Source organism: Mobula birostris, chromosome 8, assembly GCF_030028105.1.
Source record: "Mobula birostris isolate sMobBir1 chromosome 8, sMobBir1.hap1, whole genome shotgun sequence".
Taxonomy (NCBI): Eukaryota; Metazoa; Chordata; class Chondrichthyes; order Myliobatiformes; family Myliobatidae; genus Mobula; species Mobula birostris.
In genome coordinates this window covers 157,343,022-157,360,872 of record NC_092377.1, presented here as the reverse complement: position 1 = coordinate 157,360,872, position 17,851 = coordinate 157,343,022, and the positions used below count along the sequence as shown (strand labels likewise).

Sequence of the window (17,851 nt, the reverse complement as noted above, 5' to 3'; positions counted from 1 at the left end):
TGAAATAGTCAAACCACCCCATCTGGCACCAACAATCATTCAACAATCAATGTCACTTAGATCACATTTTGTCCTCATTCTGATGTTTGGGCTGTAGAACATCCAAACCTCTTGACCATGTCTGCATGCTTTAATGCATTGAGTTGCTGCCACATGATTGGCTGATTTCGCATTGACAGGCAGATGTGCAGGGGTACTTAATAACATGGCTACTGAGTGCATTTCTAAGTCAGTTACTCAGAGGTAGTAGTACCCCTGCTAACCTTCTCATTCAAGTTGGTGGAGGTCACAGTGTTTGCAAAATGCTGCCAGAAGTAGCGTGTGTGGGTGGCCCCTGTGCACTAGTTACCAATAGACCATAAAATATAGGAGCAGAATTAAGCCATTGTGTTTGATCCACCATTCCATAATGTCTGATTTATTATCCCTCTTAGCCCCATTCTCTTGCCCTCTCCCCATAACCTTTGATTCACCTATAAATCAAGAACCTATCAACCTCCACTTCAAATATACCCAATGACTTGGCCTCCACAGCCATCTGTGGCAATGAATTCCACAGATTCACCACCCGCTGGCTAAAGAAATTTCCCCTCAGCTCTGTTCTAAAGGGACATCCCTCTACTCTGAGGCTGTGCCCCCTGCTCCTTGTACTACCTTGATGCACTGTTGTAATTGAACAATCTGTATGCACGGCTTGCAAAACAAAGTTTTTCACTGTCCCTCAATACCTGTAACAATAACAAATCAATTTATCATAAATTACGTGAGAACAAATCATATTCTGTATCTCACGTTTTTTTTGTAAATTCTGTGTGAATTTTCATTACGCAAATGACCATAATGCAGGTATCCCCCATAGAGCTGCAGCATGCTATTGGAACAGCACTCATCCAGCCAACCGGAGAGCTGTCTACAGTGCTCCATCATGTGTTGCTGTAGATCATCAAGAAGAGGGTGCAGAGCAGGAGTTCCCAACCTGGGGTCCACAGACCCCTCCGTTAATGGTAAGACTCCATGGCATAAAAGTTTGGGAACCCCTGGGAGAAAGATGCTAGGACCAGTGTCACTATCATTTATTTATTTATTTGGATACAGCACAGAAAAGTCCCTTCTGGCCCTTCGAGCCACACCACCCAGCAGACTCCCAATTTAATCTTAGTCTAATCACAGGACAATTTACAAAGACCAACTAACTGACCAACCAGTACGTCTTTGGATGGTGGAAGGAAAGTAGAGCACCCGGGGGAAACCCACATGGACACGGGGAGAACTTACAGACTCCTTACAGACAACGTCAGGAATTGAACCCAGGTTGCTGATAGTGTAAAGCATTGTGCTAACCACTACCCTTTCGTCCCGAGCAGCTGCACGACAGAGATCTACAGGCTGATCTATGAGTTCTCCCCAGGTACACACACACACACACACACACACACACACACACACACACACACACACACAGAGGTGGACATCAAGTGCTGTTGGAACATGACTGTGAAAGTCCATGAAAGATGCCCTTTGGTCTGCCCAAAATTTGTTGGCCTGCCAGCACGTCAAGATGTCCATGGAGGAAGGCTGGCAACCGACACATTCCAGGCTGCAGGAGTGCATGCTGAGGGACGGCACTGAGGTTCAGTGCAGACACAGCAAGTGCTCGGTGGGAAAGGGCCACAGTAGAGGGCTCTTCTACTACTGGACAGGGAGGAGCCAGATTGGGTGAGGAAACCCCTCAATTTGGTTTGGAATGCTGTTGCTTGCTTCTACTGTTTGCATGATTTGTGGTTTTTTCTCACTTTCTCTGTGCATCGGGTGTTGGTCTTTATTTTTTTTTAATTAGGTTCTTTTGGGTTTCTTGCTTTGTGGCTGCCTGTAAGCAGACAAATCTGAAGTTTGGATAATTTATACATTCTTTGATAATATATGTACTTTGAATCTTTGGACTGTAGTAGTGTACCACACAGGGGGCCACATGAGTGGCAACAGTCCTGTTAGTCTTAATGGACTAACAGATAATGGAGCTCTACTTACAGCATTGACTATGATTGCAAGAATGAAAGAGCATTGCACAGTTTATTCTTGTAAATAAGTTTCATTATGAATAAATTTACTTTGATATTAAAAAACTTGTACTTTATAGAGACAGGAAATGATTTGCAATTCCTCTGCACAGTTTTCCTATTTAACCTGTTCTGGCATCTGATCTCTGTGACTGAAAACTCTCCCTCTCTGCCAAAAAGACCGCGGTTCTCTGTTCCATTCATTCTGTTTAAACTGGAGGCTGTAACATGGACCAAGGACCCTCAGGTACATTTCCAAAGAGAAAACCCAAGTGAAAATGATGTACAAGGTACTTTTAAACAGGAGGCAAGCGTTTCAGTTAGATGCTTGAAATACGGTACTTGTTGTTAAAGGAAGCCTACAGCAACCAAAAAGCTTCTGAGTAATGAAGGGTGTCAACACCAAAGTCACAATCTGACATGCTGTTTGATTTACGATGTACTTCATGAACCCAGCGTGTTGAAGTAAGTGTCCTACTTAATTCTCCAAAACAGTGCTGAGCAGGAGAAATCTGAAGAAGAGGTTTGTAGCATGCTCTACATTGTGTACGGTTTGCAGAGTTATGGGAAGCAATCAGTCCTCTCATACACACAAACAAATTAGCTATCTGAAATATCACCAGACCCATTTTCCTTCATCCATTCACAGGATGTGGCTGTCAGTGGGAAGTCTGAATTTACTCCCTACACTAAAGGCCCCATGGACTACTCTCCAGTTTAAGATGGCGCTGGTGAAGTGGGCGTCCCATTACTCATAGTTCAAATGGCGTGAAATGCAACAAAAATCATTGTCAATAACACCTTTTCTGAGATAGATTGTGGTAAACTATTATAGGCCTGCTCCACCTGCTCCAGGATTGGGGCTTATGAATCAATTTGGTTTGGAATTACTGCTCCTCGTTTCTATTGTCTGCATGATGCGTGTTCATTATTCTCTTCCTCTCTGCGCATTGGATGTTGGTCCTTTTTTCAAAATTGGATTGTTTCGGGTTTTTAATTTTGTGGCTGCCTGTAAGCAGACGAATTTCAAGGTTGCATAAGTTACACGTGCATCGATAAGAAATGTACTTTGAATCTTTGACTGCGCCTTTGCCAATAGTGATTAAAACACAGAACACTGCAAGCCCTTCATGGTGCTGAACTTGTAACCTACTCTAAGATCAACCCCTTCTCTCCTACATGACATTCTATTTTTCTATAATCCATTAGCCTTTCTAAGCGCTTCTTAAATGTCCCTAATGTATCTGTCTCCATCACCATCCCTGGCAATACATTCCACGCACACACCCTTCTCTGTGTAAAAACAACTAACTCCAACATCCATTAAAATCCATTGCAGAAACTGGAGTTACGTATAGACCAAACTAGGTGGGCTCCTTCTCTTAAGTGCAGTGGAGAGTATTCGTCACAGCCTGATATAGAAACACCAATGCCCAAGAACAAACAGGTCCACAAGAAGTGAGGGATACAGCCCAATCCATCACTGGCAGAGCCCTCCCCATCAATGAGCACATTTACAAGGAGCGCTGGCATCAAGGGACCCCATCATCCAGGCCCTAAGACCATGTTATAGGAGCAGAATTAGGCCATTTGGCCCATCGAGCCTGCTCCACCACTTCAAGCTGGCTGATCTATTCTCCCTCTCAGCCTCAATCTCCTGCCTTCTCCCGCAACCCATCATGCCCTGAATAATCAAACTCTGCCTTAAATACACCTAATGACCTGGCTTCCACAGCTGTCTATGGCAACAAGTTCCACAGATTCACCACTCTCTGGCTAAAGAAATTCCTCCACATCTCCGTTCTAAATGGATGTTCTTCTATTCTGAGGCTGTGTCCTCTGGTTCTACTCTGTAACACTACAGGAAACATCCTCTCCACATCCACTCTATATAGGTCTTTCAACATTTGATAGGTCTCAATGAAGTCCTGCCTCATTCTTCTAAATTTAAGCAAGTAAAGGCCCAAAGCTATCAAACAATTCTCAGATGATCACCCTTTCATTCTCAGAATCATTCTCGTGAACCTGCTCTGAACCCTCTCCAATATCAACACATCCTTTCTCAGATTAGGGCCCAAAACTACTCTCAATGCTCCAAGTGAAACCTCACCCGTGCATTATAAAGCCTCAGCTTTACATCCTTACTTTTATATTCTAGTCCTCTCGAAATTAATACATTGGTCTTGCTCATTACTGCCTCAACCTTTAGAGAATCCTGCACAAGTCCCTCTAAACCTCAGAATTTTGAATTTTCTCCCCATTTGGAAAATAGGCTATGCTTTTGTTCCTTCTACCTAAGTGCATGACCATACACTTCCTGACACTGTACTCCATCTGCCACTTCTTTGCCCGTTCTCCTAGTCTGTTTAAGTCCTTCTGCAGTCTTTCTGCTTCCTCAGCACTATCTGCCCCTCCACCTATCTTTGTATCCTTTGCAAACTTCAGTTCCATTATCTGAATCATTGACATATAACAGAAAAAGCAGTCCTAACACCGACCCTGCTAGTCACCGGCAGCCAATGAGAAAAGGCTCCCTTCACTCTCACCCTTTACCTTCTGCCAATCAGCTAATCCTCTATCCTTGCTAGTGTCTTTCTTGTTATATCATGCACACTTATCCTGCTAAGTTGCCTCATGTGTGGCACCTTGTCAAAGGTCTTCTGAAATCCAAGTACCTACTGATTCTCCTTTGTTCTCAAAGAATTCCATCCTTAAAGGAAGCTATGCTGACTTTTGCCTATTTTATCATGTGCCTCCAAGTACCCCGAAACCTCATTCTTAATAATGGACTCCGACAACTTCCCAACCACTGTAGTCATGCTAATTGGTCTATAATTCCCTTTCTCTGCCTCCCTCCCTTCTTGAAGAGTAGAGTGACATTTGCAATTTTCCAGTCTTCCAAAACCGTGCCAGAATCTAATGATTCTTGAAAGATCATTACTAATGCACCCCCCCCCCCACCACAATCTCTTCAGCTGCCTCTTTCAGAACCCTTGAGTGTAGATCATCTGGTCCGGGTGACCTACCTACCTTCAGACATTTCAGCTCCCAAGCTCCTTCTCCCTAGTAATAGCAACTGCACTCACTTCTGCCCCATCTCTTTTCTCACGACTACTATTGGGCAGGAGGGTCAGGAGCCTGGGGTTCCACACCACCAAGGTCAGAGCAGTTATTACCCTACATCATCAAGCTCCTGAACCAATGAGGATAGCATCACTCATTGAACTGATTCCACAACCTACAGACTCACTTTCAAAGACTCTACAACTCATGTTCTCAGTATTATTTATTTACATTTTTATATATATTTGCATAATTTGTTTTCTTTTCCACATTGGTTATTTGTGAATCTCTATTTACATACAGTTTTTCACACGTATTTCATTTTTTTCCTATAAATTAGTCGCAAGAAAATGAATCTCAAGGAAGTATGTGCAATATATGCATCCTTTCACATGAAATTTACTTTCAATTTTGAACTCAGAACTTTAGCAGACCTCTTCCTCTTAAGGATATTCGCAAGTTCTTAACAACAATTCAGTCATTTTGCTACGATGGGATTCAACCTTGTACCTCAGGGTTTAAGAGTCCATTGGACTCCAGGCTCAGTAGCTCAACCATTGGTTTGCTGTTGTTTGTCAGTCTTTGTAGATGTAAAGTTTTTCATCAATTCTATTATATTTCGTTACTTTCCTGCAAATGCCTGCAAGAAAAGGAATTTCTGGGTAGTATATAGTAAAATACACATACTTCGACAAAGCAGCATCCATCAGCAGAGATCTCCACCACCCAGGCCATGCTGCTGCCATCAGGTAGAAAGTACAAGAGCCTCGGGACTCGCACCACCAGGTTCAAGAACAGTTACTACCCCTCAACCATCAGGCTCTTGAATAAAAGGGGATAATTACGCTCACTTGCCCCATCACTAAAATGTTCCCACAGCCAATGATCTCACTTTAAAGGTTCTTTATCTTATTTTCTTATGTCCTCATTATTTATTGCTATTTGTTTACGCTTGCATTTGCACAGTTTGTTGTTTTCTGCACCCTGGTTGATTTTTCATTGTTCCTGATATAGTTACTATCCTATAGATTTGCTGAGTAGGCCCACAAGAAAACAAATCTCAGGGTTGTATATGTACTTTGAACTTTGAACTTTGACTTTGCTTAACCATTGTTTGCTGTGACTTGTTCTTTCAACAACAAGACAAGATTCCTGCATTAACTCATTGGTTTGATTCTGAAACATTTTATCCTGCCAGACGGTTAGACTCTGGTCCATGGCAGGTGAATATTGTTGACCCTTAATTAAATAAAAATTGCTATGAATGACATAACAGAGAGCTGGGCTGTGCAGCGCAAGGGTTAAACTGAAAACGCAGGTGGGAACACAATTAGACGAAGTCATGAATGAGGCAGTGCAATGTGGAATTATGGAGAGTGAGAAAGTGGTACAATATCTGGATCATATACAAGCAGCTCACTTAGTGTTAAAATAAGATTAGATTAGATTAGATTAGATTCAACTTTATTGCCATTATGCCGAGTACAGATACAAAGCCAATGAAATGCATTTAGCATCTGACCAGAAATGCAAAGAATAGTGTTATTTACAAAATAATTTGTGAATAAAAAAAGTGCTACAGCACACAAATATAAAAGTACTGAGACAGTACAATATGGGTGCAATACTGCTTAGCGCTGTGATGTGAGGTTCAGCAGGGTCACAGCCTCAGGGATGAAGCTCTTCCTGTGCCTGCTGGTGCGGGAGCGGAGGCTCCTGTAGCGCCTACCGGATGGGAGGAGAGTAAAAAGTCCATGGTAGGGTTGAGATGCCTAAAGTTGGCAAGTGCCTTTGACATTTGGCACCTAATTTCATACAGAGTCACAGAGTGGTGCGGTAAAAACCCGTCAGCCCTCCAAATCCATGTGACCATCTAATACTCTTTACCCGTATTAGGACTGTGCCATAAAGGATCCAAGAGGGACCGTATTCCACTTGGTCCGTACCCGAAAGGGTTTCCAAAAAGAAGGGCATAAGACATTGGAGGAAACGTCCTTGCCGAACTGGTAATTGATGGAGGCCTGGAAGAAGTCACTTGCCTGGCCTTCAGGCTGAATTCCACAGAGACCACCATAACAGAGGAATAAATAACTTGATAAAAGAAAGGTTTGTACATTTTCATAAACTTCCCTCAAGGCTCAGTTATTAGCAGAATTGGCTGGGTCTGTGCTGTCATACAATACAGTGCAAATCAGAGCAAGCAGCCATGGCTGACTAGTGTAAGAGTGACAGGTTCAAGACAGGCTGTGTGTTGGTATGTTTGCCTGGAAGTGCAGTGGGACGGGGGGAACCAAGCATTTCCTTTTGCGGTTGCCTGCGGAAAGGGCTAACTCTGATGGGTTAGTGGATCAGCAAAGGGAGAGAGCCAGAGGCGGGAGATTGATTTTCTCCAGAACATTCTGATTTTTTTTTTGACACTTCCAGGGCATTAAACCTCACGTGGATTTGGGGAGGAGGAAGGAAAATCTGGAATGGGAGGATTCTGCACGCCTCTGGATTTCAGTACAAGGTTTCTGTTCCACTGCCATAAGGTTTTCGCTCCTGTGATTGGCCTGGATGGTCTGTGAACAGTCGTGTTCATGACTGATTTAAATGCATTAAACCATTTAGATATCTACTCTAACTTCAGGCTAGAAAGATAATCCATTTTGGAACGAGTTGTTATTTTAAAAATATGGAAGAATTGCAACAGTAAAACAACTCGCTGGATCCAGTTCTGTTCAGGAGGAATCTAATCCTGATTTAACTTTAGAAAGAATTTGTAATATCCACCCAGAAGTACAGGCACACTTACATATCACACATGCCACACGTGTGGATGCACAGTCCCACCAGCCACACACACACACACACACACACACACACAAAACCTCCTGTGAATGCACAAACACACGTACACCATGCAGAACATTTGGCGAAGTTTTTTTGAAGTATTTTAGTTTTTTGCAGTGTGAGGATTTATGCTAGGAGACTAGATATGTCAGGATGTTATTCTGTAAAATCACTCCATTGTATGGTTTAACCCTGCTTAAAAGGCTGGCCATGTAACAATCTAAACTATTCCACTTCTCCTCAGTGATCCCATGTCAGTAAAATGTCCCTGTTTCACTAAGCATTTCTTTCACATCACTTCCTTCTCGTTCACAGGATCAGAGAATTGTTAGGGGATAGAAGTAAGCCATTTGGCCCGTCAAGTGCCTAACTGTCTCTTTCTCGCGCTATCCCACACGTCTCGCACCGCTATGCCTTCCCTGCAAGCCTACAGGGTAATTTCTGTCAACTGCCTTTTCCATTCACTCCTGTTTTACAGGCAGTGAGTTCAACTCCAGCCACTGGGTAAAAAAATGTTATCCTTACACCCACCAAAGTACCTCTTGCCTTTAATCATCTCCGCGTTACTCCCACCCCCCAACTCTCTCCTTTGTCCTGTTGTCCACTGAACAAGATTCCAAGAAGTGAGGTAGCTTGCTTGTGATTCAGACACCCCCGCGGTGCGATCTTAAATCTTTAAAATATGACCCTCCAAAATTTTCTAATGCTGTATACATTATGGACATCATAAGACTCGTCAGAAGTCTCCCTCTTTTATGGCCCTTGACCTTTCCCACCTATCACCTCTGAGTTTCTTACTTCAACACCCTCCTCACTCACCCACCTGTCTCACCTGGTTTCACCTACCACCTGCCAGCCTGTATCCATGCCCCTCTCTCACCTTCTCAGTCTGGCTCCTTCCCCCTTCCTTTCAGAATCAGAGTCAGGATCAGGTTCAGTATCACCGGAATATGTCAGGAAAATAGTTGTTATGCGGCAGCAGTACACAATAATAAAAAAACTGTAAATTATCATCAATATATATATTTTAAAAACAGCTAAATTAAATAAATAATGCAAAAAGGGGAAACAAAGTGGTGTTCATGGGTTCAATGTCCATTCAGAAATCTGATGGTAGAGGAGAAGAAGCTGATTCTGAATTGTTGAGAGAGTGCCTTTGGGCTCCTGTACCTCCTTCCTGATGGTGGCAATGTGAAGAGGGAACGTCCTGGGTGGTGTGGTCCTTAATGCGGACCTGATGAATGCAGTCCTGATGAAGTGTCTCAGCCCAGAATGTCAACAATGTATTCCCCTCTGTAGGTGCTGCCTGACCTGCTGAGTTCCTCCAGAATCTTGTGTGTGCTACTGTGAAATGCATTGTTGGCATCAAATCAAAACAGGGAGATTTATACTGCGCAGTGTGCAAGTGTCACCACACTTCCAGCGTCGACGTCGTAACCCTAACGCGCATGCCTCTGAAACACGGGCAGACACTGGAGCACCCAAAGGGAACCACACGATCGCGGGTAGAACGTACAAGCTCCTTACAGGCAGCGCTGGGAATCGAACCCCAATCTTGCAGCCAGCCCTCGGAAACGACTGCATCAACTGCTATGCTGCAGTGCCGTCACAAAAGATTGAGCTTGAGGAGCTATCAAAAGCAAAGTGCACATTTGCACAGCTTTGGCTAAATTGCTTTTTTTAAACACTCTCAATCTGTGAACCTTTGCGAAACTGCACTCGCAGGTGATTATGCCGTCTTTAAGCAAATCAGCTGTGCTTCATTATCCACTTGAAGGGTAGTGTACGTGTTCGTCTGCTATTGCTGAAGATTCTAATCAAAACGTGGGGCTGAGCCTTGGAAGAAGCTGTGGCCAACTTGGTAGAGAAAGTCAGGGACACAAGGGACAACAGGTGTTGGAATCTGGAGTAACAAGTGATATATTGGAGAAATTCGGTGGTCCATACAACATCCGTTGGGGGTCGGGGGAGTAGAACTGCCAATGATCCCGGGAATGGAAGGGTTAACATATGACTGTTTGATGGTTCTGGGCCTGCAGCATAGACGAATTAAAGAATGAGAGGTGACCTCATTGAAACCTATTGAAAGGCCTAGATGGAGTGGATGCAGAGAGGACATTTCATATAGTGGGGAAATCTAGGACCTGAAGGCACAGCCTAAAAATGGAAGGATATCCCTTTAGTACAGAGATGAGAAAGGATTTCTTTAGCCAGAGGGTAGTGAATCTGTGCAATTTTTGCCACAGATGGACGAGAAGGCCAAGTCATTTGGTATATTTAAAATGGAGGTTGATAGGGTCTGGATAATTAAGGTTTTCCTACATTACGGGGTCGAAAGTTGTTTTCCCTCCATAGATGGTCCCCGTGCTGTTCACAACCTTCGTCCAACCAAAATTATTTTAGAGCAAATCAGGAACCTTTTATGATATACCCACTCTGTGTAAGGCTCCACAAACATAGATGTAGCAATAAGATCATAGGACTATAAGACACAAGAGCAGAATCTGGCCATTTGGCCCTTCAAGTCTGTTTTGTTATTTGATCATGGCTGATCTATTTTCCTTCTCAACCCCATTCTCCTGCCTACTCCTCGAACCTTTGACCCGCTGACTAATCAAGAACCCATCCAACTCCGCTTTAACTATACCCAATGACTTGGCCTCCAGCGTGGTCTGTGGCAATGAATTCCGCGAATTGACCACCCTCTGGCTAAAGAAATTCCTCCTCATCTCTGTTCTAAAGGGATGTCCTTCCATTCTGAGGCTGTGCCCTCTGACCCTAGACTCTCCCTCTATTGGAAACATGGAGGTGAAGCTCGCGGGAGCTGCTGCCTCACAACTCCAGTGAACCAGGAGTTTACCTGATTTTCCTGTGGCCATGTGGGTGCTCTGGGGTCCTTCTACAAACCAAACACATACAGTACGTGTTGGTAGGTTAGTTAGCCACTGTGAATTGTCCTCGGTGTCGAGGCGAGTGGTCAATGGGAGGGTGCTGATGAGAACCAGATGTGTGAGACTAATGTAGAATCGGGATAAATGGGTTGTTAATGGCTAGCATAGACCCAATGGGCCGAAGGGTCTGCTTCTGTGCTGCTCCCCTCCATCACTCCTTTGGGGTCGATTAGAGAAATAAGGGACGACAAGGACAGGAATTCAGGACCAGGGCAAGACAAAACTTTGGAAGGTAAGAGGTATTCAACCTGATGGTCACCATCTTAGTAGCACAGACGTCCATGAGTTCCTAATGAAATGAAGGTGAAGGAGGTAAGGGAAGAGTATTCTAATAGACAGTGTGCAGTAAAGAAAGACACAGAGGGGTTATTTGAGTGGGCAGGGACGTATGGGTGGCAGAGTTATTTACATGGCTACAATATGACCACTTTGCACTACAATGGACTTTTTTTTTATTGCAGTTGTTTTTTTGTCTTATTCATTTTTTGTATAATTTATGTTTAATCTGTGTTTTCCTGTGAACGCCATGTCTCTGACGCTACATACCTGTGATGTTGCTGCAAGTAAGTTCTTCATCGCACCTGTGTATACAGGAGCATAAGGACCCACCACCGAGTTCAGGAACAGTTATTAACTCTCAACCATCAGCTTCTTGAACCAGAAGGGACAACTTCACTCAAATTCACTTGTCCCCATCACTGAACTGTTCCCACAACCTATGGACTCACTTTCAAGGACTCTTCATCTCATGTTCTTGATATTTATTGCTTATTTATTTATTATTATTTATTGCTTTTTTTGTACTTGCAGTTTATCGTCTCTTGCACACTGGTTGTCCACCGTGTTGATGTGGTCTTTCATTGATTCTATTATGGCAATTGGATTTATTGAGTATGCCCACAAGAAAATGACTCTCAGGCTTGTATATGGTGACATATATGTACTTTGATAATAAATTTACGTTGAACTTTGAACACATAGTTGTGCATACCGATGATCTGACCAGATGGGGTTAATTCTGTTCAACACTGAAGCTAATATTATTTAATTCCCGGCTCTCTAAGTAGGGGCCGCTACTCACGAATGAGTCTTGCTTGTTCATTCATTCATGAGGGAGCATCTTAGATAGGATCAATTTGTTCTCACCTACCAGGTTAACAATCTGCTGGAGGAACTCAGCAGATCGAGCAGCATCTGTGGGAGGAAAGGTTGAAGGATTGAAACTCGGCCTCAGGACTTCAGCTTTTGCCTTGAAACGTCTGACGATTCCTCCCCTCCCACAGACGCTGCTCGAGATGACTTTTCCCTTTGAGAAGCACCATCATTAGAAACGGGCGGAGAGTTGCTATTTGTCGATAAGTCATGGGGCATGTTTACTGTATCATTGCACAGTGCTGGCCGCTAATCCCTTCCTTCTCTCGCCAGCCCTGGAGTCGCCAATGTTACACCCTACTGAGCAACAGCGATGAACGACTGAGCTCGGCCATTACCCCGAGAGCGAGAAGGAATCCTTACAGAACGACTGCCGACCGCCTAATTCGTACTTTATTTTCATTAATCCAAGCGGATACAGGCATCATTCATCACTTGTGAAGTTTTCCTTGCCACTTCACAGGGCGGTTAGATGTCAACTACACTACCGCGAGCCCGGAGTCACATATGGGTGAAACCAAGAAGGGGTGGAAGACTCCCTTCCACCACCTGACCAAACACACATGTATGATAATTTGATAGTTTTGTGGTCACCATTACCGAGGCTGGTTTCTTATTCCAGATTTATTTAATAGAGTTTAAATACCCCATAGATTTGAACACATCTCCTGTTCCAGGTATCAAGATCGCTGTTATGCTAACATAATAAACTGCTACTGTAACCATCAAAAATGCAACTGTGTCTATATTAGCCTTATATTATGAATGGTAGGGGGTGAAATGTGCCTGTCCACATGGCCGGTAGATTAATGACCAAGAGGCTCAGCAGCGGCAGGTAAAAGCCATTCATTCACCGTCGCAGCCATCCCCAGACTAACACTTCCTGAAGTTCAGCTGTACCCACTTAACAGGACGTCACCGGGAGCATGCTTCCACCCGCTCCTCAGCGGCTCAGGCAAGGGCTGTCTTTAACCCCGCGATTTCTCACACTGTCACAAGCGATATGGTTTCAGGGCTGCATCCCACCTCAATCCATCACCTCCAACTTTGTGCTGACAGGGTCAGAGGAGAGAGTGAAGGGATCTGGCAACCCGCCAGACGCTCGAGCCGTGTCTGAGCTGCGAGTCAATCACTTTCAATCAGCCTTGGGAGAGGGAAAAGAAAGGCATGTTTTCTTCCTCTGATTCCTGGGACTTTATTCACTACAGAGGTCCAGTGGCAGGAAATTAACACCACTGCACATTCTTCACTGACTTAATCATGTTTCATGGCCAAATGTCGATGGTCCAATTGTTTAACCCATTAAAGCTTGAAAAAGGATCTAGTGCTTTCCTGGCATATATGAATATGAGTATAAATACCACTGGACTAGACTTACCCAGGCATCATCCCTGAAGAAGATGGCAGAGTTTGCCATTGAAACGTCAGTTATAATCGATACCTGTACCCGACTTGAAGCCCAAGAAGGGTTTATTTGCCATTAAGTCTTGTTGATTCCACACAGTCTTTGAGAGCATAACTTTGGGACAATGTCATTTTTTCCCAACAAGCATTACCCTTACTCTCGTCTCCTATCAGGTTTCTTCTTCTTCAGCCCTTTTACTTCTCCTAGCTTCTCACTTCAACCTCTCCCCTTCCCCACCCACCTACCTCCCTCCTCAGCTGGTTTCACCTGCCAGTCTGTATACCTTCCTCTCCCACCGCCTTCTTACTCAGTCCTGAAGAAGGGTCTCATCTTGAAACATTGACTGTTTATTCCTCTCCATAGATGCTCTCTATGGAGATGCTCTCCATATGAGTTGAGAGTTAAAGGGCAAAAGTTTAGGGGTAACATGAGGGGGAACTTCTTTACTCAGAGAGTGGTAGCTGTTTGGAACGAGCTTCCAGCAGAAGGGGTTGAGGCAGGTTCGATGTTGTTGTTTAAAGTTAAATTGGACAGCTATATGGACAGGAAAGGAATGGAGGGTTATGGGCTGGGTGCAGGTCGGTGGGATTAGGTGAGAGTAAGGGTTCAGCACGGACTAGAAGGGCCGAGATGGACTGTTTCCGTGCTGTAATTGTTATATGGTTATATATGATGCTGCCTGACCTGTTGAGTTCCTTCAGCATTTGTACATGTTACATTGTTCCTCCAATGTAGAAGCCAACAGCGATCTTGCCACGCACACCTGCTGATCCTACAGCATATAAGGAAACCTTTGTGAAGGATCTAGATGGTCGCATGTTCCCACATAGTGCCCATGGCAAAGTTCCCAAGGCTCCCCAGCGCATTAGAGACAACAGGAAAGACTTCATCGATGGTCCAGAAATAAATTTTTCACTGTACTTGGGAGATGTTAACAAGATCTGCCAACCTGCACGTTTTCTTTTAGGGAAGTAGAGGGAAACTGGAGCATCCAGGGTAAACCCACCCAGTCACAGGGAGAGCGTGTGAACTCCACTCAGACAGTTGCAGTGGTCAAGATTGAACCTGGGTCACTGGATCTCTGATGCAACACCACATCAGTGTGGCTGGAATGGAGAATTATCCTGTAATAGACTTTATAACCTCCAAGAGGACCACAGCCTTGTCTTGGCTTGGAGGCTTGTGTACCTCGATGACCCAGAGGGCTATGCTGGCTGGAGTCAGGGCCTTGTGCTTTGGCTCTTGGTAGGGTCACCCATGCCAAACAGGTCAAAGAGTAGAGGCCAGACTAAGAGTGGCCCACCAGTCCTCAAGGTTTGGGTGTTCAGTTTAGGGATAACAACCCTGATTTGTAAAAAAAAGAGATACAGAAAGAGCTTTGAAGAATCCTTCTATATTTGTGTGTGACAGCATGGACGAACAGAGAAGGAGCTTAATTGCTGCCCTAAACACCAGAGGCATAACAGGCATGCTATATAAACATTATCAGCAGCATGGTAGAATAACAGTTAGCATAAATCTTTGCTGCAAAAATTGTGAGATCGGGGTTCAATTCGCCACTGTCTGTAAGGAGTTTGTACGTTGTCCCAATGACGGCATACAAGATGAGAGGTTAATTGACAATTGGGAATTACCCCTAGTGTGTGACTGAGTGATGGAATCTGGGAGGAAGATGACAGGGACGTGGGGAGAATAAAAGAGGGATTAGTGCAGGATTGGTTCTGAAGTCTGATACTCATCCAAGCTGATGATGGATGAGTTCTCCCCCCACGAGGTTTTAAACCAAGACCCACATCACCTGTTGAGGTTTATTCTTGCCAACATTTATAATGCAGTTAGTGCCATTTTCTGGCTATTTATCTCCATGCCTATGGGGCTTAATTGAGTACAAATTGGATGCTGTGTTTGGCCACTCTACAGCTCTGCAAAAGTAATTAATTCCTCTCCAAACATGGAGGCAAGAGCCACACACATGGACGAGCCTTCTTTCTATGCAATCTACTGGCAGTTTCACTATCCCTCTGCTCTTTCCGATGTCAAATTTGTGATTGGCCCAGGTTTTGCTGCACTGAGACGTTCCTCACCCCCAAGTCAAATTGTTTCCTCTGCAAATTCTGAATCTATTAGCCATTATCCTTCAGTCGAGGCTTGGAGTCAATTGAAGTATTTCTCCAAAAATACATTACAAATCTACTTTTAATATATTCAATGGTTCCATGGGCTCCATTTAATATCAGAGAATATATAAAGTCTACAACCTGAAATTCTTACTCTTCACAGGCACCCATGAAACAGAAGAAAAATCCCAAAGAATGAATGACAGCATAAAAATGTTAGGATCCTGAAGGGCCCCTTTCCGCCTTCCATGCACAAGCACCAGCAAAGCATCAACCCTACCCTTCACCTTCCCAGCAGGAAGCATCAGCAAAATCCTCAGAGAAACCGTGATCTAGGGTCCATCAAAAAAACACTGTTCGCCCTGACAATTCAACATGCCACAGGTTTTCTCTCTCTCTCTAATGAAGGAGAGAGAGGTTCCGCTCCTGCCACTGTGGGAGGGGAGACCAACAGCTTGCTGTTTCAATGTTACAGGCTGCAGTGTCGCATGTTCGAGTTACCCCAACTTGGGAATTGGCAACAACCCGTCCCTTTTCCCTTTCCCTTTTTTCCCTTTCAAACTCATATATTTAGCTTAAGTAATGAATATCTGTACAGCACCATGGAACTAGCTCCACAATCCACATATCCAAATTTCAGTCCCTACTACAGCCAATAAAAGTATGAAATTCAGACGTTTAAGACTATAAGATTATAAGACATTGGAGCAGAATTGGGCCATGCGGCACAATGAGTCTGCTCTGCTGTTCCATCATGACTTCCACCCCATTCCTCTGCCTTCTCCCCATAAACTTCAACACCCTTGCCCACCTATCAATCTCCACTTTAAATGTTCCCAATAACTTGGCCTCCGTAGCCGTCAATGAATTTCACAGATTCACCATGCTTTCGGCTAAAGAAATTCCTCCTCATCTTTGTTCTAAAGAGATGTCCTTCTATTCTGAGGCTATGCCCTATAACCCCATAGAATATAGGAAACCTATATAGAATAATATTGTTTGTGAGGAATTAGTACACTTGGAAGGAAGAGAGGTGATAACTCTCCTTTTATCTCTAGATCTAGAATATAAAAGCAAGGATGTAACGTTGAGGCTTTATAAGGCACTGGTGATGCCTCACTTGGAGTACTGTTTGAGCAGTTTTGGGCCCTTATCTGACAAAGGATGTGCTGACTTTGGAGAGCGTTCACAAAAAAGGTTTCTGGAATTGAAAGGCTTATCATATGAGGAGCGTTTGATGGCTCTGGACTAGTACTCAATGGAATTTAGAAGAATGAGGAGGGAATCTCATTGAAACCTATCAAATGCTGAAAGACCTTGACAGAGTGAATGTGGAAAGGTTGTTTCCTATGGTGAGGGAGTCTAATATCAGAAGGAATAACCTCAGAATAGAGAGACGTTCATTTAGAACAGGGATGAGGAGGAATTTCTATAGCTAGAGAGTGGTGAATCTATGGAATTCATTGCCACAGCTGGACATGAAGGCCAAGTCATTGGGTATACTTAATGTAGAGGTTGATAGATTCTTGATTAGTCAGGGCATAGGGGGATACGGGGAGAAGAGAGGAAACTGCAAAGGGAAATGGATCAGCCATGATGAAATGGCAGAGCAGACTCAATTGGTCAAATCGCCCCTTTCTGCTCCTATAACTTATGGTCTTCATGAATGGACTGACTCCAGTTAGTCAAAACATACTTGATGGGCTGCTATTTCTTATGGTCTAACATCTTGTTGATTGACACTGGGGGTAAAGTGGTTACACACTGATTAATTTACTCTGGAGCACTGAGCTAATATCAATCCAGTGATCACAGTCCAAATACACCCTGGCAGCAATGGAGCAATTTCTCTTCATCACCTCATATTTACGGTTAGTTATTAGTCATGATGACTACAAAAAAAAATCAATAGGAAAGGCTTCTAAGCAGGCAAAAGAGACTGGCTTCGATGGGTGACACACACACAAAATGCCAGGGTAATTCAGCAGGTCGGACAGCATCTGTGGAAAGGAATAAAAAGTCTTTGTTTTGGGCCAAGATCCTCTGTCGGGACTGGAAAGGAAGGGGGAAAAGGCCAGATGTTGGGAGGGGGAGGAGTACAAGCTGGGAAGTGAGAGGTGAGGGAGAAGGTGGGGAAGGGTTGAGTGTTGAAGTAAGAAGCTGGGAAGGGATGGGCGGAAGAGAAGGAGGAGGAATCTGATAGGGGAAGACAGTAGAGCATGGGTGGGGGGGAGCCAGAGGGAGGTGATGGACAGTTGAGGAGAGGAGAAGGGG

The 17,851-nt window shown here is 44.0% G+C and overlaps 1 protein-coding gene across 6 annotated transcripts in view; it reads right to left on the bottom strand.

Moving 5' to 3' along the window:
- The window catches only part of LOC140201854 (transcription factor COE2), a 340,017-nt gene that overhangs the window by 88,842 nt on the left and 233,324 nt on the right, over nucleotides 1–17,851 (bottom strand). The gene's annotated exons all lie outside the window — the stretch shown is intronic.